The sequence below is a fragment of the Geotrypetes seraphini genome, chromosome 3, assembly GCF_902459505.1.
Source record: "Geotrypetes seraphini chromosome 3, aGeoSer1.1, whole genome shotgun sequence".
In the NCBI taxonomy this organism is placed as follows: domain Eukaryota; kingdom Metazoa; phylum Chordata; class Amphibia; order Gymnophiona; family Dermophiidae; genus Geotrypetes; species Geotrypetes seraphini.
Genome location: NC_047086.1, coordinates 137,067,621 through 137,081,966, shown reverse-complemented (window position 1 = coordinate 137,081,966; position 14,346 = coordinate 137,067,621). Strand labels below are relative to the sequence as shown.

The window sequence follows — 14,346 nt, the reverse complement described above, 5'->3', positions numbered from 1 at the left end:
CGTTCCTCAAGAGAGTATACCTAGACGTTCTTCATATGGGATATCCTTGAGTCCTGAGACCATCCTGGTGGCCAACCGTTGAACCGATTCTATTCTCAGCACATCCTTCTGATAATGTGGCCTCCAAAATTGTACACAGTATTCCAGTTGTGGTCTCACCATGGACCTGTATAGCGGCATTACTACTTCGGGCTTTCGGCTGACAAAACTTCTCCGGATGCAACTCAGCATCTGTCTAGCCTTGGATGAGGCTTTCTCCACTTGATTGTCTGTCTTCATATTTTCACTAATGATTACTCCTAGGTCCCATTCTGCAACAGTTCTAGTTAAGGTCTCGCCATTCAGAGTGTAGGTTCTGCATGTGTTTCTGCTTCCAAGGTGCATAACTTTACACTTCTTGGCATTAAAATTCAGCTGCCAAATAGTAGACCAGTGCTCCAGTAAAAGTAAATCCTGTGTTATAGTGTCGGGCACGGTACCTCCGCCCACTATGTTGCATAATTTAGCATCATCGGCAAATAATGCAATTTTACCCTGAAGTCCCTGAGGCAGATCTCGTATGGTTATAATGATTATGAAAGACCAATTCAGTTTTCAAACAACCATTTATGAGAAACCGACAGACAAGAACAGCTATCTTCATTATTCCAGTTTTCATCAAAAACAACTAAAAAGAAACTTACAATACAGCCAATTTCTGAGATTCAAAAGACTGTTCAAAACTGAAACATTTGCAATGGCCCACCATTTCATACAAAGAGGGTATTCACAGCCATTACAAACTACATCATAGAGAAGACCTACTTAGGACTGGAAATAAGCCTGCAAAACCAGCCAATCTGATATGTGTCATTAAACACTCACATTTTTCTAAAGATGCCCACAACATCATTAAGAAAAACTGGCATATCCTTGAATTACAGTACACAAGTGCTTCAGGAATACAAAACCATTAATCGCACTATCCTGAAACAAAAATTTAAGGGATAAATTGGTTCCCTTAACACTTCCCAGAGCTTCTATTCAACAATAGATTCACACAGGTCATCAACCATGTGCATCCTGATCTGTGTGTCATCACTCGATGAGCATTTCCATGTTTATACACCCGAGAACTAGCAAACAATACAAACTGAAATTGAGTAGTACTTGCATAGAGCGTGTGATCTATATAATCATGTGCCCATGTAAGTTATTGTGCATTGGAAAGACAAAAAGAAAAATTAAAACACCCATCATAGAACATCGTAGGGGTAACTGTTTCCATATTATGGTGGACCACTATAAAACAATGTTTTTGTTGATCTAAATAAAGTTCCTGCATCAAGTACATCAATTCTGCAGTTTCTTTTTTGAATTTCATTGTTTAACATTTACTGCAGACTAGTTCGACTCTTTCTTTGGTGACTTCACCATCTCTGTACCTTCCCTTCCACTGCCATATCTAACATTTCTTTCCCACTTTCTACCATCTCTTTTCTCTCTCCACTTGCCTTCTGCCCTTGCTCAAACCTCTCTATTCCCCTCCACGAAGCATCTCTCCCTTCCTCCTTCCATTATCATGTGCAATATTTCTTTCTTCCCATGCACCATCTCTTCCTGCCCTCCACCCTATTCCAACATTTCTCCCTTCCCTCCATCATTTGCAGGATTTCTCCCTCATACCTTTTTTGCATCTCTCCTTTCTTCTCCTCTATCCCATGCCCAACAATTCTTCCTCTCTCCCACTATGTGCAGCAACTTTCCATCCCTTCCTCCCAGCCCTCGGAACAGCAGCTTTCCATGTCTTCCAACCCCCATGTGACAATTCCTGACTGATCCCCCCCCCCCACTGTGAGATCTGACAAACCTTTGGGCCTCCTAAAGCAGTAACAGTGGCAATGACTGGCAAGGCAGGCCATGAGTAGCCTGCATAGAGAGCTGCATCTGCCTGACAGTCATTGCTGCTGCTGCTGCTTTAGGAGGCCCTATAGGAATGTTAGGCCTCACCGGAGATGTATTGGTCACTGAATCAGTGAGTCCAATTCATGGGGAAAACAAATTGATTTGAATCGATTCACTGAAGTGAATGCAGATTCTTCAAAGTCAGTTAAGATGTGGTAGATAAGGGAAAGAATATCCTGAGGAACAATCTCCATGTGTTTGAGTGCCTTCTGTATTTTGGCATACTGAAAATGTACTATACGAAACTGATGAACTGTGATGTAGAAGTAAGCATCACAGCTTGAAATATTGTTTCCCATGGTATCCAAAATTTTGTGATCGCTATCTAAGAGTCCAGAAGATTGTGATCATATAACACTGAATCTTTTAAATCTAATTCTGTCACTACAGATGGATTAGTTGTTGAGTTTTGTCATGACCTTGGCAGATCTGTATTTTATATTCATAATCAACTTGTTTCAAAACAGCAGAGTAGATAAGGGATTCCACCAGATCTTTTCTTGAGAAAACTGAAGAATAGAATAGACTGGACTTGATGATGATTTGATAGGTGTATCCATGGATTGTAGGATCCTTCCAAAGTCATGTCTAGTGTCCCTAACCTGTGGAACATATACAGAGAGCTTGAACTAATTTAAAAAGAACTTAGAATAGTTAAGTCCAAGGATTGGTTTGGGAGATTTTGGTTCAGTGAGACTGACTGATGCTCCCAATTCTGTTGTAAATAGAGGGAATCATCTTCGGCACAGAGGGGTAAAGCAGATAACAAAGAATGTTACTCATCCTTCATTTCAGTTTTCTACAGTGAAAAAAATTGATCAGACTAAGAAGCCAATAAATTTCTATTAAAATCCATATTCTCGTTATGTAGAATGGAGGGAAACTTCTTATGTCGTATTCTGAGAGAGAATGCACTGAAGCAAAACATTAATGCTAACAACTATTAACATAGTAACAAAGTAAATGACATCAGATAAACATCAGAATGTCCATCCAGTCTGTACAGCAGTCATATTCATTATCAACAAATTACTAAACCAACTAGCTAATAATATTATTACAACATTTTATTCACTAAGTTCCACTATATAAGAACATAAGAATAACCTTACTGGGTCAGACCAATGGCCCATCAAGCCCAGTATCCCATTCTCATAGTGGCCAATCCAGGTCCCTAGTACATGACCAAAACCCAAAGAGTAGCAACATTCCATGCTACCGATCCAGGGCAAGCTTAGGCTTCCCCCATGTCTTAGTAACAGATGCAAGGTGCATAGAAGAGGCCACTCTCTGCAGGAAATCTAGGACTGATAGTGCTACTGCAAAATCTGAAGAGGCCCTAGTGATTGCAGGACAGTCAATGAAGTTAAAGTCATCTAGGATAACAATCTGATTGTAGGAAATAACTTGTTTGCTAATATTGGCAAGAAGCTCGTTCAGGATTTGAATAGATGAAAAGAGGAGTTCTATAAACTAGTATGACTATGATTTTTTTTCATGGCTGACTGAGAAGATGAGGCATTCTAAGGCCTGTGTTAATGAATCAATAACTTTTGGGGATTAGGTCTGATTAAATAATAGCAGCTACTCCTTCACCCTTTTTGTCAATGCAGGAGCATGCGAGGGCTTGGTGGTGGGAGTGGGCATAACGATCCTAGGGTAATTCTATCATTCTCTTTCAGCCAAGTTTCAACTATCAAAAACATCCCATTTGTTTTCAGTGAGAGTGCCAGTTAATGAGTTCCTTGCTATTTACTGACCTGGCGTTAACCATTACAATTTTAATTTGTTCACTGGGGTAAACAGTAGGAGAGGTGGGATTTGTTTTAGGTTGCTAGGTCTGATTTTAGTGATTTTTCTACGGAGATAGTTCCCCATACTTGCCTTGACCCATGATGACTAGAACTGTGAGGCACGGGGCTGTTTCAGTAGGTAAAAGAGAAACTTGATACTCACCTGGGGTAAGAATGAGAGGGGTGGTAATTTTATTTCCTGCAATAACAGCTAGTATTTCTGCATTAGAGGACTGTATGAAGGGCCGCACAAAAGGCCCTTTGGCATGGGCCTTCAGCGGGGCCTGCCGGCAGGAGAGGCCTACCTGACTGCGGGCCTGGATGTCAGTGGGCAGGTCCTCGATGGTGACTCCGGTGGGGTAAGGAGGGACTGGAGCACTTGAAGCAGAGAGCAAATGGTGGTTCTTGTCCTGGATGTGGAACTTTAATATGGTGGAAGCTGGGCCCGGATGTCGGAGGGTGGGTCCTTCAACAGCGGGTCCTCGATGGTGACTCTGGTGGGGCAAGGAGGGACTAGAGCACTTCTTCCTTACCCTGCTAGAATTCTCAGTGGGGAGCAGATGGTGGCTCTTGTCCTGGCTGCGGGCCCTTGAAGTTGGTGAAACCTGGGCCCAGATGTCAGTGGGTGGGTCCTTTGGCGGGCCCTTGACGATGACTCAGGTGTGGTAAGAAGGGACAAGAGCACTTCCTCCTTACCCTGCTGGAACTATCCGATTACTTTATTTACCTGAATATCCTGTTTATCCTTGGCAAATATCTTTGGTCTTGGGACACTACTATCTTCCATCACAAGGTGCAAAGCCCTGATCCATCTGCCTTAACCTGGAGGAACAGCAACACCAGAGAAGCTGCTTCTTTGGCCCTATCTAATGACTGGAGAAGATGTTGATATAACCAAATCAGGCAAATAAAATAGGTGGCCAGGTTCTTTTCCCTCTTCCTAAAAAAAAAAAAAAAAAGCTACTTTGCAACAGAAAAAAGGAGCAACAGAAACTGCTTGTCCATTATTGCCTATCTATCTCCAAATGGCAGGTGGCAAACTGTCACCTCATCTTCTATCATCCAACAACAGACATTACTCAATTCAATTTACACTAAGAAATACACTCTGTAGAAGCTGGTGAGATGATCAGAAAGGGTATATGTATGTAGGAATGAAATGACTGAGAAATGGATTATAGACTGAAAGAGCAGCAGGAGGAAAAGGAAGGCAGGAGAGTCTGAAACGTAGATGGATAAAGAGATCCTGAATTGTTATCAGGGAAGGATGAAGAGCCAGAGGATAAGTAATAGCAGCAAAAGAGACATAAAGGAAGAAGGAAGTGCCTAAGGTGCAGCAAGTGTAAGACAAGGCCACTTAGACCCTGCCCCTTAATAAAATGTAGTGCTTACCAAGTTTACTGTCTTGCAGATTGCTACAGCTATTAATTATATTAACACAAATATTTGCCAAGTGCACTGAAGCGAAGTCTAAACATGGAGTATGTTTAACAGTCTTATCATACATGACAATCTGATTCTATAGGGTCATATTTAAACAAAATCCCTCAGTTCATCATTGTATATGTATTGTTGCTATCCTTTACAGTTTAGTGATAATTGTTTAAGGAACATTCACTGAGACAGTTTAGCTATAGGGATATTTTCTATCTATCTCCCATAGCCCTTATACTTAAAGCCACCATCCTATGGTCTGACTATTTGGAAAGCAAAGATTTGCCTTTGAAATCCTGAAGTTACCTGGACAAACCTTTTTAATATGGATTTCACTCCCCCCCCCCCGCCTTAAACATTAGCAACAAAACTTCTACTGCCTGTATGTACCAGCTATTTCCTCGTTTCCGCTTGCTGGATGGGGCTGACTTCCCTTTGGGTTTCTCTTTGATGCTCTGCTATACCTGTGCCATTCATGTACCTATTTGTGGAGAGTGTATTTTTTTGCCTCTTTTATTTGCGCTTTTGTTATTATTGTTGTTCCTGTTATCTAGTTGTACCCTTTCTAATAAAAATGATTTTAAAAAAAGACACAAACACTGCTCACTAGACATTGTTTCCATTACTAGATGTGTCAGCATCTGAACATATCAACACAAAAAGTGATGTACAATAGATTTAAAACCCCCCTATAATATCTGAAAAACAATGGGGCTGATATTTAACTGCAGCAATCAGAGTTTTAAATGCAATGCTGGCCACTCAATTTAAAATGAAACTAGACATTCAGTACCAGCTGGATAGTGGCAGCACTATCAGATTTAGCAAGAATCTGGAAGTGCTATCCAGTTAGTGGCAATATTCAAACTGCTATGCAGCTAAACGGATATAGTTAACTACCCAGATTAAGTCAGAACGGCAAAAAGACAATGAGGTTATTAGTCTAAATATGGCCACTAACCAGATACCGTATTTTCACGCATATAACGCGCGCGTTATACGCGTTTTTACCTACCGCGCATACCCCTCGCGCGTTATATGCGTGAGCGCGGTATACCAAAGTTTTAAAACATAGTTCCCACCCCGCCCGACGCCCGATTCACCCCCCCAGCAGGACCGCTCGCACCCCCACCCCGAACGACCGCTCGCACGCGCTCCCATCCGCACCCGCATCCACGATCGGAGCAAGAGGGAGCCCAAGCCCTCTTGCCCGGCCGACTCCCCGACGTCCGATACATCCCCCCCCCCCGGCAGGACCACTCGCACCCCCACCCCGAACGACCGCCGACTTCCCGACAATATCGGGCCAGAAGGGAGCCCAAACCCTCCTGGCCACGGCGACCCCCTAACCCCACCCCGCACTACATTACGGGCAGGAGGGATCCCAGGCCCTCCTGCCCTCGACGCAAACCCCCCTCCCCCCCAAGAACCTCCGACCGCCTCCCAGCCGACCCGCGATCCCCCTGGCGACCCCCACGACCCCCCCACCCCCCTTCCCCGTACCTTTGGTAGTTGGGCCAGAAGGGAGCCCAAACCCTCCTGGCCACGGCGACCCCCTAACCCCACCCCGCACTACATTACGGGCAGGAGGGATCCCAGGCCCTCCTGCCCTCGACGCAAACCCCCCTCCCCCCCAAGAACCTCCGCCCGCCCCCCAGCCGACCCGCGATCCCCCTGGCGACCCCCACGACCCCCCCACCCCCCTTCCCCGTACCTTTAGTAGTTGGCCGGACAGACGGGAGCCAAACCCGCCTGTCCGGCAGGCAGCCAACGAAGGAATGAGGCCGGATTGGCCCATCCATCCTAAAGCTCCGCCTACTGGTGGGGCCTAAGGCGCGTGGGCCAATCAGAATAGGCCCTGGAGCCTTAGGTCCCACCTGGGGGCGCGGCCTGAGGCACATGGGCCCAACCCGACCATGTGCCTCAGGCCGCGCCCCCAGGAGGGACCTAAGGCTCCAGGGCCTATTCTGATTGGCCCACGCGCCTTAGGCCCCACCAGTAGGCGGAGCTTTAGGATGGATGGGCCAATCCGGCCTCATTCCTTCGTTGGCTGCCTGCCGGACAGGCGGGTTTGGCTCCCGTCTGTCCGGCCAACTACTAAAGGTACGGGGAAGGGGGTGGGGGGGTCGTGGGGGTCGCCAGGGGGATCGCGGGTCGGCTGGGGGGCGGTCGGAGGTTCTTGGGGGGGAGGGGGGTTTGCGTCGAGGGCAGGAGGGCCTGGGATCCCTCCTGCCCGTAATGTAGTGCGGGGTGGGGTTAGGGGGTCGCCGTGGCCAGGAGGGTTTGGGCTCCCTTCTGGCCCAACTACCAAAGGTACGGGGAAGGGGGGTGGGGGGGTCGTGGGGGTCGCCAGGGGGATCGCGGGTCGGCTGGGGGGCGGTCGGAGGTTCTTGGGGGGGAGGGGGGTTTGCGTCGAGGGCAGGAGGGCCTGGGATCCCTCCTGCCCGTAATGTAGTGCGGGGTGGGGTTAGGGGGTCGCCGTGGCCAGGAGGATTTGGGCTCCCTCCTGGCCCGATATTGTTGGGGAGTCGGCGGTCCTTCGGGGGGGGGGGGGGGGATGTATCGGACGTCGGGGGGGGGGCATCAGGCTTTCAGGATGGGGACAGACCTTCAAGGGGGGACAGTGCACGGAAGTCAGGGGGGGTGAACGGAGAGTCGGGACAGCGCACGGAAAGTCAGGGCGGGCGAAAGGAGCGTCGGGCAGCATGCGCGGTATACCAGTGAGCGCGGTATATCAAAGTTTTTGTGCAAATCATCGTGATTTCTGCGCGCTATATTCGTGTGCGCGTTTTATACGGGTGCGTGTTATTTGCGTGAAAATACGGTAATCTTTGGCTCTATCCAAGCACCACCCATGGATTGCATCGGCATTGTCTAGATCAGTGGTTCCCAACCTTGTCCTGGAGGACCACCGGCCTGTTAGGTTTTCAGGATAGCCCTAATGAATATGCATGGGATAGATCTGCATGTCTGTCACCTCCATTATATGCAAATCTCTCTCATGCATATTCATTAGGGCTATTAGGTCAGGGTTTTCCTGGCCTAATTTCCTGGCACCTAACACAGACGCCTAACATAGCTTAAGTCCTTCTACACCTATTCTCTGTCCCTAACCATTCCCACTTTTGAGGTAGGCATCGCTCTTGAGTTCTACGCAGAACTCTTAATTGTTTTTAATTTTTTAATGAGCTTTTAAAAGCATGGTCAATTACCATACCAGTTAAGCTCATTATTCAGGTTTGAGTTTCATGTGGAACTCGGCTAGGTGTCCCCAGTTAAGGCACCTAACCTAGGCACCATTTATAGAATCTATCCCCAAGTGCCTTGAACTATCTACACCAATCTTTATTTATAAAAACATACAATTTAAAATTCAGACATCAACTACTCTCTATAAAATATCCTCAAACATACACATCTCAATCACCATAAAAACATTACATATATAAACATTGGGGCACACAGAACACTAGCTGAAGACAGACACAGAAACATCCCACAAACCAATACTTTATCTCTTTGCTATGTAGTTCTTCAAATTATTAGGAGTCAAATAGGTAGAAAAATGCTACTTGTTTTCGGATGTCCAAATCTTTAATATTCTAAATGTCTAAAAACTATTTCATATTCCAAAATATGTACTACCAATTCAAAAAAGCATATACACAATGATATCTAGTGGTGTAGGGACACAGAACTTCAGTTTCTAATTTCTTTCATCTAAGACAAAACCAAAAAAAACAGTTTATATCCAACAATGGGTTACCAGAATAGACTGGACACTTTCTGTGTTTTACTGAACATATAGTAAATTCTGGACATATTGGTCATTTGCCTCCCCTGCACTATCCCTCTGCCATGGTCTGCCTAGGCAGAATCAGGATGTTGCAAAAAAGCTGGGGAGCATCATGGCAGAGGGAGAGTGCATGGGAGACCACGGCAGCCTGTTAGAATCGCCACAGGGCTGGCAATCCTCTGCAGAACATAATTACTGGTATAAGTGCCCAAAAGGTATCCAAAGTGATCAGATAACCACTGCAGAGACAAAGTAAAGACCCCCCACTCACTCCCCCAGTGTTCACTGACCCCCTCACATCCCCGTAAAGAGCAGAATAAAAACATTCATACCTGTCTCCAGAACATCAGCACCTAGTATAGGAAAGCCTATTAGAGCTGCACACAGGTCTCTTAAATAGCCTGGGGGGTGGGCTAGTGAACCATAGAGTGGAGGACCTAGGCCCATAAGCCACTCTAACCACTATATTTATGGTGGAACATCTCCACCAACCAAAACCCCTTCAAACCCTACTGTATTGCCATATAGGTGCTACCTGCAGCCATAAGGGCTATTTGGGTTATAGACAGGTGGGTATAGTGTGTTTGGGGGGTGTTCTGAGGGGCTCAGCATAACCTATAAGGGAGTTCTGGTGAGATGTTTATGTGGCACCCTTTTTGTGAAGTTCACAGCAGTGCCCTGTAAGGTGCCCCAGTGCTCTGTTGTCATGTCTGGGTGACCAGTCCATCACAATGCTGGCCCCTCCCACATCCAAATAGCCTTGTTCTGGGCATTTGGGACTTGGATGAAATTTTGGTCAAGAATGTGGTATAAAGATAGACATACTGGCAGTCTGGATGAACAATAGCCTAGATGTCCAGATAGATGATTTTCGGAAAAAAAAAAAATTTTTTTAGAGAATGGCCAATTTCCCATTGCCGACTTTGGGCATCTAGCGCTATACATCCCAATCGGACTTAGATGTTTTTTTTTTTGTTTTTTATTGACAAGTTTATTTATCAAATACACAGGCATCAAAATAACACAGCAAGAAAAGGTAGGAACACCTTAAGTGCTCACTGCCTACCAATATATAAACAAAATAATACAGAATCATTACTTCACACCCCCCGCCCCTTCCATATCACCCAGAAAAATTATGAACTGACTTCCAATGTTCAAAACAGCACCAGATATGGACACTAAACCAGTGGTTCCCAACCCTGTCCTGGAGGACCACCAGGCCAATCGGGTTTTCAGGCTAGCCCTAATAAATGTGCATGAGAGAGATTTGCATATAATGGAAGTGACAGGCATGCAAATCTGCTCCATGCATATTCATTAGGGATAGCCTGAAAACCCGATTTACCTGGTGGTCCTCCAGGACAGGGTTGAGAACCACTGCACTAAACGTTCAAAGTTGTTAAAACGAATGCGGACTGTGAGAAATTGCAGGCAGACCTTAGGAAATTGGAAGACTGGACATCCAAGTGGCAGATGAAATTTAATGTGGCAAATACAAAGTGATGCACATTGGGAAGAATAACTCAAATTACAGTTACTGGATGGTAGGGTCCACCTTGGGGGTTAGCGCCCAAGAAAAGGATCTTCCGCCCAATGTACGGCGGTGGTCAAAAAAGCAAACATGATGTTATGAATTATTAAAAAAGGGATGGTTAACAAGACTAAGAATGTTATATGCCCCTGTATCACTCCATGATATGACCTCATCTGGAGTATTGCGTTAAATTTTTGTCTCCTTATCTCAAGAAAGATATAGTGGCACTTCCCCCTGAGAAATCCCAAACAATCCACATCTTACCACCTTCATCTACCCGATTCATGCACCCCACACATACCACTTAACTAAGAAAACCCCTCACCCCATCCCCTGACACTACCCAGCTAGAACAACCCACCATCTTCCTTCTCAAATACCCCCCAAAAAGACTGAAATGTCCAATAATAATAATAATAATAAAAAAAAATTACAAATGTTCGCTCCAAGGGAGATAAAGAAACAGAAAATAAAGAAGAAAAACAAGGGCACCACAGTAATACTCGGAGCCATGTCAGACGAGAGTCTGTAGATATATAAGAATGATGATCTCTCAGGAACCTGCAGTTGCGCTGCCATAGGATTGGCATATCCTGGCCAAACAACCCACTACAAACCAGCGAGTCACCGAAAAAACAGAGTGGTAAACCAGTCAGAAGCACCTCAATAAGGCCAACCCGAGAGTATAGTCAGATCCCCTCCAGTAGTCCACTGACAAGGTCTAGTGTGCACAGGAAAAGGATCCCCACCACACACAAAAACATGGCAAAACAGGTGGTCCCCAGGCACCACACCAACGGACATCCATCCGAGACTCCAAAGTTAGTCGGAGTCTAATGAGTCCAACCTGCATCCAAAAAGGCCAAGCCACAAAGCCCTTCCTCTCTGCTACTGTGGCCGCAATTTCTCTAGAAAGGCTCAGAGTTCCTCAGCCTTAGAGAGTGTCAGCATATTGTTGTTGTAGAGGATTTTCACTTTGGCTGGGTATTGCAGATTGAACTTAATTCCTCTAATGAAGAGTTGGGAACAGTATGGCACTAACCGTCGATGCTGCTCAGACACTCAGGCCGAAAAGTCCTGAAATAAGAGCAGAGAAATAAGAGCTCCATTGTAGATTAAGAAATGGTTTTTATGATATCTATCCAGTAGCTGAGTTTTGGCAGAGTAGTGTAGATATTGAACAATTACCGGTCTCAGTCGTTCTTGGTCTGCCCTGGGTGCTCCCACCCGATGCACTCTCCCCACATGTAATGGTGGATCCTCTGGGGAATGCATGCTTGCAGGGAAGGGGGAGAAGAAAGAACTGAGGACTTGCTAGCAGTAGGGAAAGAAAGAACATGGAGCTAAGAGAGGAACAGAAACTTGGGGAGGGTAGTTGAACCAAGAAGGGGAGGAAAATGAAGACAGTGGAGAAGTGCAAGTTGAATTTGGGAAGAGAGCAAGTTGGGGAGGTTGAGTAACATGAGGAGGGTTGTCTGATGAGTGAAAAAACTGGAGGAATTGGAGAAGAGCCAGCCTAGGAATATACAGAAGTTTGCAAATTTTTCAACCGTTTTGCACAGAATTCCTCAAGGACAAGTAGTTATATGTTTTGCTTTCAGGAATTGCATGCTAATGACCAACATGTCCAGAATTCCCTTGAAAAGGACATGATTTGGTATAACATGGATCATGTTGGGTCTTTTCTAGTGGTTCATTTTTAGAAATACTCAAAAAATCACACCCAAAGTGGCTTAAAGGATTCAACCTATTATAAATACATACATACACCACTCTATAGGGACAGTGCATACACTGACATCACTTTTTATAATGTCATATACGAGAAAACTCAGGAAAAGGCCTCAGAATCGGAGCCTACGCACAGTCCTGATCACAGACTGAGATTGTCAGCTTAGCTTTTATAGCTCCTTAGCTCCAGTCATTGGCCAAAAAACCTGAGAATATCTTTAAATGTTTTTAAATAGATTTTATATGCTTTTAAATACTTTTAAATCATTTTTAAATAATTTTCAATAATTTAAGTGACTAAATAAATGACTAAATTGTCTATGAAAAGATGCAACTGTTCCTTAGTGTTGAAAAACACCAGCAACTGAGCACTTATCTCAATCTCATGTGCTTCAGTATTGCATCAGCTTCAAATGTTGTATTGTATGCTGTTAAATTGTTGCCACTGCCGTTTCGTGGATACAATGTTTTTATTCCACTGCTTCAGGGCCAACGGCAACAGCATTAAGCATTGTTCACAGCCGCTAGAAGTTTTTCAAACCCCTAGCGGCTGTGAACAATGCTTAATGCTGTTGCCGTTGGCCCTGAAGCAGTGGAATAAAAACATTGTATCCACGAAACGGCAGTGGCAACAATTTAACAGCATACAATGCAACATTTGAAGCTGATGCAATACTGAAGCACATGAGATTGAGATAAGTGCTCAGTTGCTGGTGTTTTTCAACACTAAGGAACAGTTGCATCTTTTCATAGACAATTTAGTCATTTATTTAGTCACTTAAATTATTGAAAATTATTTAAAAATGATTTAAAAGTAGTTAAAAGCATATAAAATCTATTTTAAAACATTTAAAGATATTCTCAGGTTTTTTGGCCAATGACTGGAGCTAAGGAGCTATAAAAACTACGCTGACAATCTCAGTCTGTGATCAGGACTGTGCGTAGGCTCCGATTCTGAGGCCTTTTCCTGAGTTTTCTCGTATATGACCTGTCCCTATAGAGTGGTGTATGTATGTATTTATAATAGGTTGAATCATTTTTAGATATATACATATTTTTTTTTTTTGCCTGGGATGATGTTATGTGTCCCTAAGCCACAGTTAATCACATTTTCTTTGAATTTAGGAGCCAGACCAAAAACTTAGGAGATCTCTCTTGACATTCACTCCTTACCACTGTTTTCTTCTACAAAGTTGGCACAGAGAAGGGGGACAGAAGGAATCTCTTCTCCCGCAGGCCCATTTATTTAGGCTAATTTCCATATTCTGTCTTAGCAAAAGAGATTAGTAAATTGGGTCCTTAATATGCCATTAGATAGCAATGGAGGAAACCATCAGCCACCCCTTCCCCAGTTTCTATTGATAGCAGTTAAAATCCCCCTTATAGCTGTGTCTGAGGCATCTGTCTCTTGGCTTCACTTACCACCATAGCCTAGGTACCATCATTCTATCTGGGGAGCATGAGAAAGAGAGACTGAGACAACCTCTCCTCAGCTAGTCTGTTCTTTACTCATCCTACCCTGGCCTCAACCAGTCTTGCTCCTCTCACTCATCTTCCCTCATTCCTGCCCTCAGTCATTCTCTCCCTCTCACTCATCTTCCCCCAGACCAGTCTGCCATTCTAACTCATGCCCCCTGCCCTCAGTCTGCCCGCTCACTTATTTCCCTACAGTCCTAGACCAGTCTTCCCCTCATATTTTTTGGATAAGATCTCAGTGCATTTTTGATGCCCATAGGAATGCACAATATATATATAAATGTCTTAATTATGCTACAAAAAACATGTTTTATGCAGTGGTTCTTAAATCTGTTCTGGGAGACCCCCAGCCAGTCAGGTTTTCATGATATCCCTACTTAGATAAGATAAGTCATTTTGGGCTTTAAAATTTCATTATAATAAGCATAAGAAATACGCTGATGACCGATGAGAAGGCTGACTACAGTATAACTCTAGCTTTACATGAAAAATGATGCTAGAGTGTAGCCACTAAGGTCATTATAAATTATATCCAATAAATTTTACTACTCGTGGAAGTATGGAGAAGTAAACAATTGTTGATGAATTGAATATGATATTTTGATGTGGATAGTGAGTGTGACAATTATTTATTA

The 14,346-nt window shown here is 44.4% G+C and overlaps 1 protein-coding gene across 10 annotated transcripts in view; it reads right to left on the bottom strand.

Moving 5' to 3' along the window:
• The window catches only part of DTNB (dystrobrevin beta), a 420,990-nt gene that overhangs the window by 36,018 nt on the left and 370,626 nt on the right, over positions 1 to 14,346 (bottom strand). Inside the window, exon 20 of one of the 10 annotated variants that reach the window (XM_033938251.1) lies at positions 11,371 to 11,581. The exons of the other annotated variants lie outside the window; for them this stretch is intronic. The gene's annotated coding sequence lies outside the window, so the exon portion shown is untranslated. Of the gene's footprint in view, positions 1 to 11,370; positions 11,582 to 14,346 lie in introns of those variants that run through there. 10 annotated transcript variants of the gene reach the window in all.